The sequence below is a fragment of the Lissotriton helveticus genome, chromosome 5_1 (genome assembly GCF_964261635.1).
Source record: "Lissotriton helveticus chromosome 5_1, aLisHel1.1, whole genome shotgun sequence".
NCBI lineage: Eukaryota > Metazoa > Chordata > Amphibia > Caudata > Salamandridae > Lissotriton > Lissotriton helveticus.
In genome coordinates, this window is record NC_136065.1 from 846739709 (window position 1) to 846754079 (window position 14371).

A 14371-nucleotide genomic window follows, 5' to 3' on the forward strand; every position below is an offset into this window, starting at 1 on the left:
AAGGGTACATCGTGATCCATTCGGAAGAGTCCCTGGGAGAGAACGCCCCAGGAAAATTCTGGTGAATTTTCTAACATATACTATGAAGGAGAGGATCTTATCACTCGCTCTGAAAGCGGGTCAATTAAAATGTAGCTCCTCCTCTACTGTTTTCTCTTTTTCAATTCGCTCTGATGTTTCTTACATTACGGCTGCTAAGCAGTGGGAGATGGGAAAGAGAATGACGATCTTGAACTCTTTGGGGGCTAAGACCCAGCTGAGATTTCCTGCAATGCTGTGTATAATGTGGAACAACCACATGTATAACTTCCGTCAAGTTGAAGAAGTGGACTCCCTAATAGATAAGATCAGAGAGGAAAGCCGGGGAGAGAATAGCAGTGGGGATGGAAGTATCAGTAAATGTTAGGTTGAAGTAAAACTGACCCCAATAAGTCCATCCGCTAAAGTTATGATGTTCAGTACCTCCCCTTTTTCTCTCTCATCTCAGAATACATTAGCTGTGTATAGGTGTTGTTTATGGTACATAGCTAAGAATTTAATTAATTAATTAAATGAATTAAGCTGGTTTTTTGTCACATGTTGGGGGGGTGGGAGCTCTCTGTCTTAGGGCATTGCCCATAGGAATGGGAGGGTTCCCCATGGGAGTAAAGGATAAATGGGTCCACGGGTGGGAGAGAGGGTGGACGCCTGGGAGGGAGTCAGGGGGAGCATGGGTGGGGCAGCAGTGGGAGAATTTTTTTTTAAAAAAGTCCTTCTTTCACCGTAGCAATCAGTCCAAAATGTACTTTTGGCCCATATAAAGCTGATAGGAAATCTGATATAGAATGGCATTGAATGAAATAAAGTTCTTGTCATGGAATGTTAACGGCCTTTGTTGTCCTAGAAGACAAAGGATAATAATGAAATATTTGGAACAATCTTCTGCACAAGTTATTTTTTTACAAGAGACCCATCTAGGCTATTTGGAAGCAAAAGTCGTGTTCAGAAGATATAAATGGGTGGAGAGCTTTCACTGTCCTGAACAAACAGTGCATAACAAGGGTGTTGCAATTTTATTCAGATCTAATTTAGATTGTTCCATTAACAACAGGTTATCTGACCAATCTGGGAGGTGGATATTGGTACAAGCAATGATTGGAGGGGTGGAATTAGCTTTAGTGTCCTATTATGGCCCTAATGTTGATGATCCGGCTTGCTTATAAAAAATACAGGCCATATTGGCAGAAGTCACCCTGCCAATTATAATCTCAGGAGATTTTAATATCCTTCTTAATCCCTCCAAAAATAGGTCTAACGCTAGTTGCTCGGTTACTTCTCAACGCATGCGCCGCACATTGATTAACATGATGCATGAACTCGGTTTGGTTGATCTATGGAGCATAAAGAAGGAGGGTAAACCGGGTTTTACTTTTTTTAGTAAAAAATATGGCCATTCTTCCAGATTGGACTATATCCTTTCAGACAGGGGATGCCTGGACCGTTTGGCAGATATTTCTATCCTTCCAGCCATTTTGTCCGATCACGCTCCTATAACCTTCCTTTATTGTAAGGCGAAATCTACTGTTGTTCCTAGGTGGACATTGAAAATGGCGATGCTGGCCAATGAAGATTTAATAACAGTTATTAGATCCTCGACTGTGGAGTACTTCGCTGAGAATCAGGGCTCAACATCATTGGAATATATTTGGGACGCATTCAAGGCCCACACTCGCGGGGTACTTCACAGTTGGATAAGCTCCAAAAATAGGGCAGATAAGTCGGAACTAAAAAAATTGGAGGAAGAGATTTCTAGATTGGAAAGGGTTAGAACCAATTGCCCCCCGGATAATCTAACTCAAATCCTTAAAGACTTGGAAGATCTTCGTTTTACTTACAGGGATAAGTTGGATCAGAAACTTAAAGCCCAGTGGGCGGTCTATAATATGGAAAATTTCGAGTATGGGGAAAAGGCAGGGGCTATCTTAGCTCGGAAGATCAAAAGCGATAGAGCTAGAAATAATATAAACAAGCTAATGGTAGATGAGATTGGTACTATCTCCTGCCAACAGGAAGACCTGCAGAGATGTCTTCTGTCTTGGTTTTCCTCTCTATATACAGAAGACAGGGCTCCATCTATTGACTCAATTCAAGCTTGGTTGGACAGCAAAGTCCTACCCAGCTTGTCGAGGGAAGGACGCGAACTGTTAGAATCTTCATTCTCTGAGGAGGAGATAAGAAGCTGTTTAAAAAAAATCAAAAATAATAAAGCAGCAGGGTCAGATGCGCTCCCAGGAGAGATATATAAAATCGTGGAAGATGATATTGTGCCCAGATTCAGAGAGTTGTTTAACTATATCCTCAGTCCAGAGGTTAAAATCCCCCCGTCATGGAAGGAAGCAATAATTATATTGATCCCAAAGCCCGGCAAAGATCCCCTTAGACCAGACTCATATAGGCCTATCTCCCTGCTAAATGCAGATTATAAGATGTTTACTAGCATATTGGCAGGGAGACTGGGTAGGGTTGCTGCACAATTGATCCATGAGGACCAAAAAGGTTTCCTGCCTCGAAGATATATTCAGGATCAGACCCTACAACTAATAGGTTGTATTGACCTAGCGGTGACACGGTCGGAACCCTTGGCAGTCGCCGCTTATGATGCTGCCAAGGCGTTCGATCGTGTAAGATGGATATATCTCTGGGAGACTCTAAAAATAATGGGTTTTGGTCTTCCGTTTATTAATGTGTTAATTAAATGCTATGAAGGGGCCTCTGCTGTCATTTTGCTTAATGGTCTCCTGACACCAAGTTTTAGTATACAGAGGGGCACACGGCAGGGCTGCCCCATCTCGCCCTTATTGTTCGATATCTACGTTGAACCTTTGGCTCAGGCTTTGAGACTCGATGAGACGATCACCCCCTTTCGGGTTTCTGAGTTTAAATGTAAATTAGCCCTTTACGCAGATGACCTGCTGGTCTATACCAGCAACCCAGTGGAGGTGTTTCTCAGGGAACAGAACACCTTGGAAGAGTTTGGTCTCCTCTCAGGATATTTGGTTAATACATCTAAAACCGAAGTTATGTGCTGGGGAGTTGAAGATTATCCTGGGAGGCAATGTGGGGAGTTTAGGTATTTAGGGATTATTATAACCCATAATATTGAGGATATCCCCACAACTAATCTGAAGAAAATTTCTAAAGAAATCAATCATCTTTTTTCGAAATGGCAGAATCTCCCTCTTACCATCTACGGGAGAGTAAACTTGATTAAAATGGTTATTCTGCCAAAGTTGATATACCTGTTTGGGGCTATACCACTTGATTTCCCCGGAAAGTTACTGGGAAACATTCAAAGTAAGATAGGGAGCTTTATATGGGCCAATAAAAATTCCAGGCTGTCTTGGAAGAAGCTAAAACGGAGGCTGATTAAGGGTGGCCTCGCCCTCCCCAATATCTCCTAATACTCTTTTGTTTTTTTGTTTAAAAACATTCGTTGTTTACTTTCTTCTCCCCCTAGCTCCAACTGGGGACTGATTTGGGATGCTATGGTTCTTTTTGAGGGAGGGAGCACCGTTTTTTGTATAAATTTGGTGCTCCCAGATTTTTCAAAAAGGTACGTTTAAAAGTAATGAGGTCCGCTCTTAGGGTTTGGCATAGTTTAAAAACAAAGTGGGGAATAAAATATTATTCTGATTATGCCCCAATCTGGGACTCTCCAGGACTTCCTGCTTGCCTAGACAACACTTTGGCCATCCCCATTAAGAGAGCAGGAATTGACATATGGTCCGAGTTAATATCACAGGACGGAGTCCATCCATTGGAAGTGTTAAAAGCTAAAACAGGGGGTTCTCTCTCTCGCTTTAAATACTTGCAATTATGTTCATGGTTTACAGCCGAGAGAGATCTTATTGGTGGAAATTGGGAAATTGAGAATATCCTCCAAAATGTAAACCCCCAAAAAAAGGAAGTAGGGATTTGGTATAGAGCGGTAGTTGAGGCAGAGGAGGTAGCTCTTCCCCCTCCTTATAAGGTATAGAGTGCCTCATCGCTGGAAGACGTCTCCGTGGATTTGTTTTATCCATCTCTTTATAATTTATATAAATATGTTAAATCAGCTTCTTTAAAGAAAAATCTTTTTTTGTGGTAAATAGATTGTACTATACCCCCCAAAAATTTGCTAGATTTGTATCAACATCAGTTTCTAAATGCTCTAGATGCGGTCTAGTAGAGGCTGACGACATACATATGTTTTTTTACTGTATTTTTCTAAGAACCTTTTGGGGAAATGTGGGGAGGGCGGTGGAGGGTGTTTTTAAAGTTACGTTCAATCTCAATCCGACACTAGTTATATTTGGTATTGAGATTAATTCTACATACCAACTATCTAATAAGTTGACTGGTTTATTCTTGTGTTTGATATTAGCAGCCCGTAGAGAGATCTGCAGGCTGTGAAAAGACCCTGAGCCACCGCAATATGAGACCTGGTTAAGAGCAGTGTTGTGCATGGCGAGATTGGACCATGGGGAGGGAAACATCTGGGGGCCATTAATCACTTGGGGTACTGAAATGAGGTTAGTCTAAGTGCATATGGTCCAATGATTACACCAAGCCTCGCACAAATGAAGCTGGCCTGGTAGGCCTAAAAAGCTAATGCAAGAGCATAGACCCAGGGCGCCCAGTTAGCAAGGTGGACTTCTCTATGCGAATTTGCAGATGCTTAAGGTGAAATGAGGACAAAAAAACCCAAAAAACTGCATAGCATTGCACTAGGACTGCATTTGAACATTGTGAACTGCTCATTAATACCGCAAGAACCTACAAGCGTTTGTTGAAAGTGAAATATTACGAATATGCATATGTTCGATGTTTATCGTTTGGCATTACCGTATTTTTCTTCTTGATAAAGATACAGCCATTTTCATACCTCAGTGTGGTGTCCATTTGTGCTGTTATCACTGTGTCGCTGGGATTGCGGTTGCAAATACTTTACACATTGCCTTGAACATAAGCCTGGCTGCTCGTGCAAGCTACCGGGGGGGGGTGAGCAGGGGTTATCAAAGAGGGTGTTCCTCCTTTTCCTGACTAGAAGCAAGGGTCCCTATTTGGACTAAGGTCCCTGCCTCAGCCAACTAGAGACCCCCAGTTCTAACAATGGCTTTCCCACAAAGATGTCAAAAGTCTGTTTCCACACTGAATTCAACATAAAGTATTGTTGTGGCAAGATAAAAGAAATCTAGATCCAAGTGAAAAATGAAATGGCGTTATCAATACTTGTTGAAGCTTGTTTGGTGCTTGGTGGCTGGTTAACGACAGCCAGGTTGTGTTTTTGGCTGTTTGGCTTGCTGCACTTCTGAAAAGATTTAGTATAATGTAATAATTTCACGAGGTCTTGAATTAGCTAAAATGTGTGATACATTTACAGTTTTCCCAACGAGAGCTCCCCCCCCAATAAAATATGTCTTTTCAAGCGTCCTAATATAATGGTGTGTTAAAAAGAAGCCCAGGAGAGGTTAGGTGATTGTATTGTCCTGAGAGGCAGAAGGGGTGTCCCATCTGGGCTGTTCTTCCGAAGCAGTAGGGCTGGACCCAGGCCTCTATGTGCAGATTAGGTTGTAAGAGCAGGAGACAGCACACAAGGCCCAAGTGGTAGGCTCCTGTGTACCCAGAGAGGAGCCAGAGTGCAAGGCTCAGGCCTGTCCTTTAGGAGTAGGTGCGGAGGGAAAGCTTGGCCTTTAGAACCTGGGAGACTAGGCTGGTCAAGTCTGCACATGATTGGAATGAGACCAAGGCTGATTTGCATACGCATCTGGTCTCTGTCAGGAGTGGCACAGTGGGCAGAAAAAGATTGGTCAGGATGTGCCCCAGATGATCGTCAATGGCTAAGATCATGGGCCAGATGCACGACCCGTTTTTGCATTCGCAAACGTGTTTGCGGCCCGTTTGCGCATGCAAAAAACTCATGGGCCATGTACAAAGCCTATTTAGCGAGTCACAATTTATTTGTCACTCACTAAATAGGTTTTGCGAATCGCTATTAGGAAGGGGTGTTCCCTTTCTAATAGCGACCACAAAGGTATGTACCAATTTTTGCAACCGCAAGTGTGGTCGCAAAACACTCGCAAATTACCACCCTCTTCAAGAGGTTAGTAATCAGTCGCAATTTAGAAGGGTTCCCCAGAAGCCCCCTTCTACTTTGTGACTGTCTCAAAAAATATTTTTTAAGGGCAGGGGTTGGTCCCAGGGACCATTACCTGCCATTAAAAAATTAAATGACAACGTTTCTTTTTTTTTTAATGCAAAAGAAAACGGGCTGCATTTAAAAAAAATAAAAACTGCTTTATTTAAAAGCAGTCCCAGACATGTTGGTCTGCTGAGCCCAGCAGGCCACCATATCTGGGAGGGCCTGTGATTCCCAATGGGTTCCCAAATTGTGAGAGGCTCATTAACGTTACTGAGCCCGCAATGTGCGACCCCATTGGGAATCGCAAACAGTGTGAAACACACTGCTGTACATGGCAAATTGCACCGTGCAAATTGCGACTCACAAATGAGTTGCAATTTGTGAGGCGCAATTTTGCTGGTCGTACATGTGGCCCCAAATCAAGCATTTCTTGTATAACTTATTTGCTTGTTGCAGGTCTATCCCTGAGGCACAGAGGGCGGGACACAACACCAGATACATTGAAAGCCTGGAATAGCAAACCCACTTAACTAGCTTACAGTAGAGGTGGGTGAGCCACTGAAAGCTGTAGTCAGGCTCGAGCCTGAAGCCTGGCTCTGGATCACCTCGAGGTCCTGTTGGAACTCCAATCCCATAAGGCAGCTAAGCTTTCATGTGGCTTCTGTCTTCCTCCCTCTACCCAGAGTGTGGTGTTACTGCCAGAGCTGCCGACTTTGCAACTAGGGAAGCAGGTTTGAGTCTAGCATGGCCTCAATATCCTGTGATTCTGTGCAAATCACTTAATCTCCCAATGTTTTTAAACAATGAATGTGACCTTGTGTAAGGTAACGGCTGCACATACAAACTATTACTACACTTCCAGGTGAAGTTTGCACTATATCAAAACTGCGGGAACATACACAAAGCCTTTTCTTTGTAAAAAGATTTTTTATTATTTCCAACTCCCCTCAGAACCTCTGAAATGATAGCCATATACAAAGCCATTATACAAGTAACACATCAAATACTCTCATTGCAATCAAGGTTACTCAATTATCCCCCACCCTCCAACAATCCTAACACCCCAGCCCCTCTACCCCCACCCCTGTCAGTGTGCCCATCCTATTCAGCTCTCAGTTTTGGAACCACCCAACTGTCTGTCTTCCAGCTGAACGATCAGTACAAAACTTCCTAGAAAAGAACTGAGGTCAAAAAACTTTGTTAATAAGAGATACGTTCCCTGGTGTCACCACTATAGTTCACTAGTGTTGCCATGCCCGGAATATATAAGGTGGCCCTCCCTCATGCTACAACTTGGTACATCAACTCATGCCTTCCTCCCTACTAATTTGTCAATACTGCCCTCTCAACCTGATCCACATCTTCCTCCTCCTCTTCAGCATCCACAGCAGGAGTCTGGAGTTCAGCCACCATAGCCCCCCACACCCTGGCCGCCTCTAGTGTCTTATCATTAGAAGTGCGCCTTGCCAGCTGTAATCGAAGTGTCCCCTCGCTACTTGCCCAACTTAAAAAATTCGCTCTCCACCTCAGATGATTAGGCCCTGTCTTCGACTTCCAGTGCATGTTAAGCTCCCTTTTCGCCATAATTAATCCCAAGTCATAAAATTTACTAGTAATTTTCGTGCAGGTGGTATGTGGGAACCAAAGTAACAAGCAAGTCCCCATCTCTGCCTCTATCATTCGACCTGTCGCCTGATTCAAACATGCTATCACCTCTTCCCAGTACCACCCCAACCCCATACAAGACCAGAACTTGTGACGGAAATCGTCCCCATCTGCATTACACCTCGGACACTGCGATAGGAAGCCACCAAAATACTGTAGGATTTTAACCTGCGTCAAATAGGCCCTATGTTATGTGAAGAACTGAACCAATTGGAACCTGGCATTTCGTGTACCCTTCCAGGCACGTCGCACCAGTTGAGGCCATGTCGTCTCGGGTATGAGCTTCCCAATATCCGCTTCCCACTTGCCTTTCAAAGCATTTAGGGGTGGTAATTGCTCGGTCGACAAGCACCTGTATAGGCACGTGATAGCCTTGAACGTACCTGCCGCCATGACCACATACTGGCAACCCAGTGAGGTCGGAGATTCCAATAGTCCCATCCTCCACTGCCGTTGAATCCCCGTTATTAGGCCAGCATGCAATAAATAATCTCCCTGCGGTATCCCAAAAGTGTTCTGCATGTCCTGAAAGGACAGCAGAGCCCCGTCTCTGTATAAATCTCCCAACATATGTACCCCGAGCTCCTCCCAAATAGCCCACGCGGACCAGTTCCCACCATGTGGAAGGGCTGTGCACATGCCCAAAGGGATCTCCGGTGCATATGGGCGAGGAAACCCCGCTCGTCTTTGGCTCCGATTCCAGCATAAGCGGAGTGTGCGTTCCTCAAGGGTGAGCTGATCGAAACTGATCCTCTGCTGGAGAACTATAAATGATAACACATGCTGAGGAATCACTCTACCTTGCGGTCCTTCCCGGCCTCTAAACTCCCGAGCCACCGCCTGCGTGAGCCACTGTAATTGCGCCGCCAGGTAGTACCGCTCAAAGTCAGGGACCGCCAGTCCCCCCTCTGCATTAGGCCGCATCAGCGTGGTTAACGCAACCCGTCTTCTACCCGATCCCCTGATGAACCCTGTAGTCAAGGTCCTAAGCCTCCGAAAGACTGATGCCGGGACCCATACAGGCAGAGTTCGAAAAAAGTAGAGCAGACGTGGGAGTGCCACCATTTTCAACAGTGCCACTCTCCCTGCCACTGATAGTGGCAGGGTGCGCCAGAACCCCATGCTGCTCTGTAGTCCCCCTACCGCCGTGCCCACATTACCCTCTAGTAGGTCGGATTGAGTGTGATAAATGTTAGTACCCAGGTAGGGCAGACAATGAGGTTCCCATTGCAAATCTCCCACAGATAGAGGCGCACAGTCACCTGGGGTCAACGGGAACAAACAGGTCTTACCCCAGTTCACTTTTAACCCAGGAAAACAGCCAAACTCCCGAAGCAGGGATTTGGCTCCCTGCAGAGAGTCATCCACATCAGCGGAAAACAGTAATAAATCATCCGCATAAAAGAAACATAGTGGATCTCACCCCTCAGCGACAGACCTTCATAGGATTGTCCCAACCGAGCATGCAACGGCAGCGGTTCAATGGCCAAGGCAAACAGTAAAGGGGGACAAGGAACAGTCCTGGCGAGTACCTCTCCCCACCTGATACGCCGCTGATATGGTAGGTCCCGTTCGAACCCTAGCTGAGCCGAGTCGTATAATAGTTCAGTCCACCGCACGAACTGGTCCCCAAGTCCAAATTCCTTCAATACATGAAACAGATACGGCCACTCCACGCTATCGAAGGCCTTTTCAATGTCGACCGAGAGCACCACGGCGCCCGGCGCCCTATCGTGTCCTTCCCCCATAACCCTAATAAGCCGACGTACACACGTTGCCGTACTCCTGTTGGGAATGAAGCCCGCCTTATCCGGGTGTATCAGAGTGCCCATATGCTCCAAGAGTCAAGTTGCAAGAATCTTACTCAGAATTTTGTAATCCACTGTAAGCATTGAGAGCGGCCGATAAGCTGATTTAGAACAAGCATCTCCCCCTCGTTTCAACAAGGGTATAATGATCGCTTCTCTGGCAGTCGAGGGCAACCTACCCAGTTCCCACGCCTCCCTGTATGGAGACTGTAAGTGCGGTGCAAGTAGGTCTACATACGCCGCGTAAAACTCAACAGGGTCTGCTCCTGGTGTTTTCCGCCGAGCCATGTACTTAATCGCCGTTCGAATCTCTCCTAGTGAGATTTCCCCCCCAGCTTGTCCCTCTGTTCTGGGTCTAAGCGTGGGAGCTGCACTGCTGACAGGAAGTCGCTAATCCCAGCTGGCAGCTCCTGCATCGTACTCTTATAGAGCGTTGTATAATAGGTCAGGAATTGGTCGCTAATCTCCCTCTGCGAGTATAGTAGGTTTCCAGCTGCGGTATTCAGTGACAGAATCGGAGTGCCCCAGACTGCCGGGTTAGCCAACCAAGCCAGTAGGGACCCCACCCTGTCCCTCTCTGCATGAGCCCGTACTAGATATTCCTTATGGTCAAAACAACGTAGCCTTTCAACTTGAGTAGCAACTTTTTCGCGTGCAGCAAGGACTGCCGTTTGGCCCTCTGGACCCACATGGCTAGCCTTCTCTGCCCGGCGCAGGCGATCCTCTTCCTGCTCTATATAATGCAATAAAGTCTTGCGAGCCCCTGCTGTGGATGAAATACACACCCCTCTCATCACTGCCTTAAAAGTGTCCCATTCCAGGGCCCTGCTCGATGCCGTCCCATTTTCTGTAAAATAATGCTCAATACCATCTCGGACCTCAGCACAGAAAACTGGGTCTTCCAGCGTCAATGGGTTCAGGCGCCAAGTGGGGATTGCCTGTCGCTGCCTGGTCCACTGTACTTTTATCAGACAAGGGTTATGATAAGATATCGTCTTTGCCAAATATTCACTATGGCAAATCAGTCCCTGAGCCTCCGGCGAGCATAAAATACTATCAAGCCGCACATGTAAATCATGCGGCACCGAATAGAATGAATAATCTCTATCCGTTGGGTGATGCGTCCGCCAAGCGTCGACTAGACCCCAGGTGTTTTGCCATTCTCGCCTCCCCTTCGCCAGCCTGTGAACCGCAGATTGGGCCAACGGAGGGTGAGATCGGTCCAAGTCCACATCAGTTATTGAATTAAAGCCCCCCCTAAGAAAACAGTGCCAGTCAAGAATGTCGCTATTTTCCCAGACAACCGTGAAAACAAAGCGGGCTGTTCTACATTCGGGGCATAAATACTGCACAGTGCTACGTCCCTCCCATCTAGTCGCCCTTGTACAGCGACAAATTTCCCTTCTAGATCAATCACCGTCGTCAAAGGCTGAAAGGGAACACCCGATTTCACCCAAACCAATGCCCCTCTTGCAAACGCTGAATAAGCAATTGGCCCCTCCATCTCCGTTGTAATGCCCGCCCCTCAATCTGATCAATGTGTGTTTCCTGTAAAAAGGCCACTTGAATCCTCCTACGCACCAGATAAGCATGGACCCTGTAACGTTTTGTCATGGAACTCAGCCCCTGCACATTCCAGGTGATACATTTCAACTCACGTTGGGTCCCCATATGTGAGCGTGTAACACAACAACCTCCCTCTTAGTCCGTTAGGCACACTGACAGTCCCCTTAAACCTCAAACATCCCCAACAAACCCCCATCCCTCCCCTCCCAGGAACAGGTGCTAAACCACAGGTACCCATCCAAACCCAATCCCAAATAATGGGAACTCTCTGGTAGCTACCAGAGTCTCACAACTAGCGTGAGGTTGGGGAAGTGGCTCTACACCAAATGGCAACTCCGCCGCCCCTCCTCTCACGCTCAGCCTCAGAAGTAGAGCCCCCGATCACCCACGTCCCAGGGGAGCCCCCCCAAACAACCGCATTCCCCACTCCACTCATCCGTAAAACATTGGGATAAACCTCCCGCCTAAGTCTTGAGGCCTACAACTGCGCCCGTCTCCACCGTGCCCTAAATCTAGGATTTTACCCCCTTACTGTACACAAATGGGAACAGGTATGGTTCATTCGTCCAAAAGGCCATCAGCAGTCCCCAGAGTAACATGGGGCAAGGTCGGGTCATCTTCCTCAGATCCCTCCGACACCAACTCTTCCGATCCCCGTTGAGACCCCGAGTCCGCTGAAGGGGCAGTGACCGCCGCTCCTGATATGGTGGAGACCGCCCGAAGGGCCGCCCGCCGTTCCAATTCTGTCTGAGACATTGTTGGTGTTTGACTAGATGTCGCTTGTTTTTTGGTTCGTCGGCTTCTTCGAGGCTTCGGACGGGTCTCCACTTTCCCCTCATTCCCCTTATGGACATCAGTTCAAGCTCGATATGTCTCTAGCCAGCTCCACGCGTCATCCGGGGTATTGTAAAAGGAAGCCTTACCATCCACCCTCACCCTCAGGCAAGCCAGGAACAGAAGAGAGTACTGTATGCCCTCGTCACGGAGGGCCTTTTTGACTGCTAGAAATGAGGAGCGGCTGCTCTGGACCTCGTAAGAGTAGTCCGGATAGATGGAGACAGAGGCATTATCCACTCGGTAGGGGCTCTCTCCAGGATAACATCCCGGTCTTTAAAGTGCAATAGGCGTGCCACAACAGGCCGAGGAGGCCGGCCAAGAGCCGGCGGTCGGGTCGGAACCCGATGAGCACGTTCCAGTGTGTAGAACTGCGACAGTCCTTCAGGAGCGACCACATCTCGCAACCAGGCTTCAAAATAATTGATCATGCTGTCCGCTTCGATTTTCTCGGGTAGGCCTATCACCCGCACATTATTACGTCGATTGCGCCCTTCAGCATCCTCTGCCCTTTTTTCCAGGTGCTGCACCCTCCGCAGCAAATCCCATCGCCATGTCCGTAGCCTTCTGGGCCGGTTCCAACGTCCCCAAGGTAAGTTCCGTGTGCTTGATACGATCCGCCAACTTTCCGTGGTCTGCCCGCAACAGCCCCAAACTCGTTGACACCTGTGCAATGTCTTGGTGCAACGCTTCCCTCGTGTCCGTAATGGCCTTCAGAATTTGGTCCATCTGCTGTTGCTGCGTCCCTGCCATCGGTGCCCTGGATGGATCGTGGTCCTGGCTGTCGGGCAGCTCCTCCAGGGGGTCAGGAGGCGTCGCGCCGGGTTTCGGCCACGGTTTCCCCATATCCTAGGCCTCCAGGTACTCTCCAATATATTCGTCAGCCAGGATCTCTCAGCGGCAGTCCCCAGCGGTATAGGCATTGGCGCAGGCAGACAGCTTTCGCCAATCAATGTAGGTAGGGTTACAACAGTTCTAACCCCTCTCCTACTAGATCCTCAATGGCTTCAGGGGGACATCACATGTGCCCAGGAGCAGCCAACCGGGACTCCGCTTCTAGGCAGCTCTCCAAGCACTACCAGACGTCACACAGGCACAGGCGAACTTCGCCCTTAGCGATAGATCTCTTCTCCGTGGCAGCCACCGTCAGGACAGTTGCAGCTGGAAGGGCCAGCACTTAATCCACCTTCTCAACCCCTGGGCGAATGATCTTGGGAGGCCGTTCCCTTAACCACTGCAGCACACACTGGAACCTCCAGCGCCGCCGCGCCCTCCAGCACTGTCTTGTTGGATGCACGATCCGCCTTGATCAACCCTCCAGGGTAGGGGAAAGGCCCATTGATCAGCTGTGACCCATCCTAGCAATCCACATTCCACGTAGGCCCCAAATCTCGTCCGGCCCTGCGGACTCTTCAGGAGTTCCGGCCACGTTAGGCGGGCACCAGCAGCCGATCCAATGAGTCCTGTCTGTGACCAGAAGGGGCCGCCGTCCAGCCGTTGACAGTCCAGCCGCTGACAGCGCGTCCCCGCACCTTACTTGTGCCTCACGGTGTTCTCCCCTTCAGGACGCCAACGAAGACCCCTTGCCACTTCCACTGATCAGCGCCACTCTCTCGACCCCACCGCCAGCCTCTAACACCTCCCAGGCTGCCACGCCAGCCCCACGGGGACCCGGCTCCAATCTCCCCGTTGTCGCAACACTCATGCAAAGGGATGGGTCCTCACTGCTGCAGCGGTGATGCCCTGTCGCCGGAATCACACTTGAGTCACTGGGCTGGATGGTTCCACAGTTGCTCCGCCGCCATCCGCTCCTGCGCCATCATTGTACATTGCACGTGCTTCCTCCAGCCACCGCCAATACTCACGAACAGTGTCCCTTGGTGATCAGAGCCCCCTGCGGCACTCCACCATCGGCTCCGGTCACCATCCAGGTCGCCTCGTCGTCGCCTCCAAGTTCTGGTACCAGTTGCGGCCACACCAGGTCCACCCGCAGCTGTGGTGTGATGTATTCCTATAGGTTCTGAATCGATCCCCCTATTCCTGACCCTATTCTGGTTAACAAACCAACAAGTTAACTAGCAGTCAGCCCATGAGGCAGCAAACCCCCATGATGCAGATACCGTTATCTGACGAAGCCACACTACGGCACAGGAACGTGTTATCTGATTAGGTCATAACGCTTGCGATCTAATTAGACAAGCGATATTCCTCCAGCCCCTGATAAGGCATACGGAGTTCTCATAACAAATCAAACCTATGACAACCTGGGAAAAACCCTGCGGCCATTGTTTTGATTTCACCGAGAACTTCAGCAAAAGAATGTGCTAACGACCTGGTC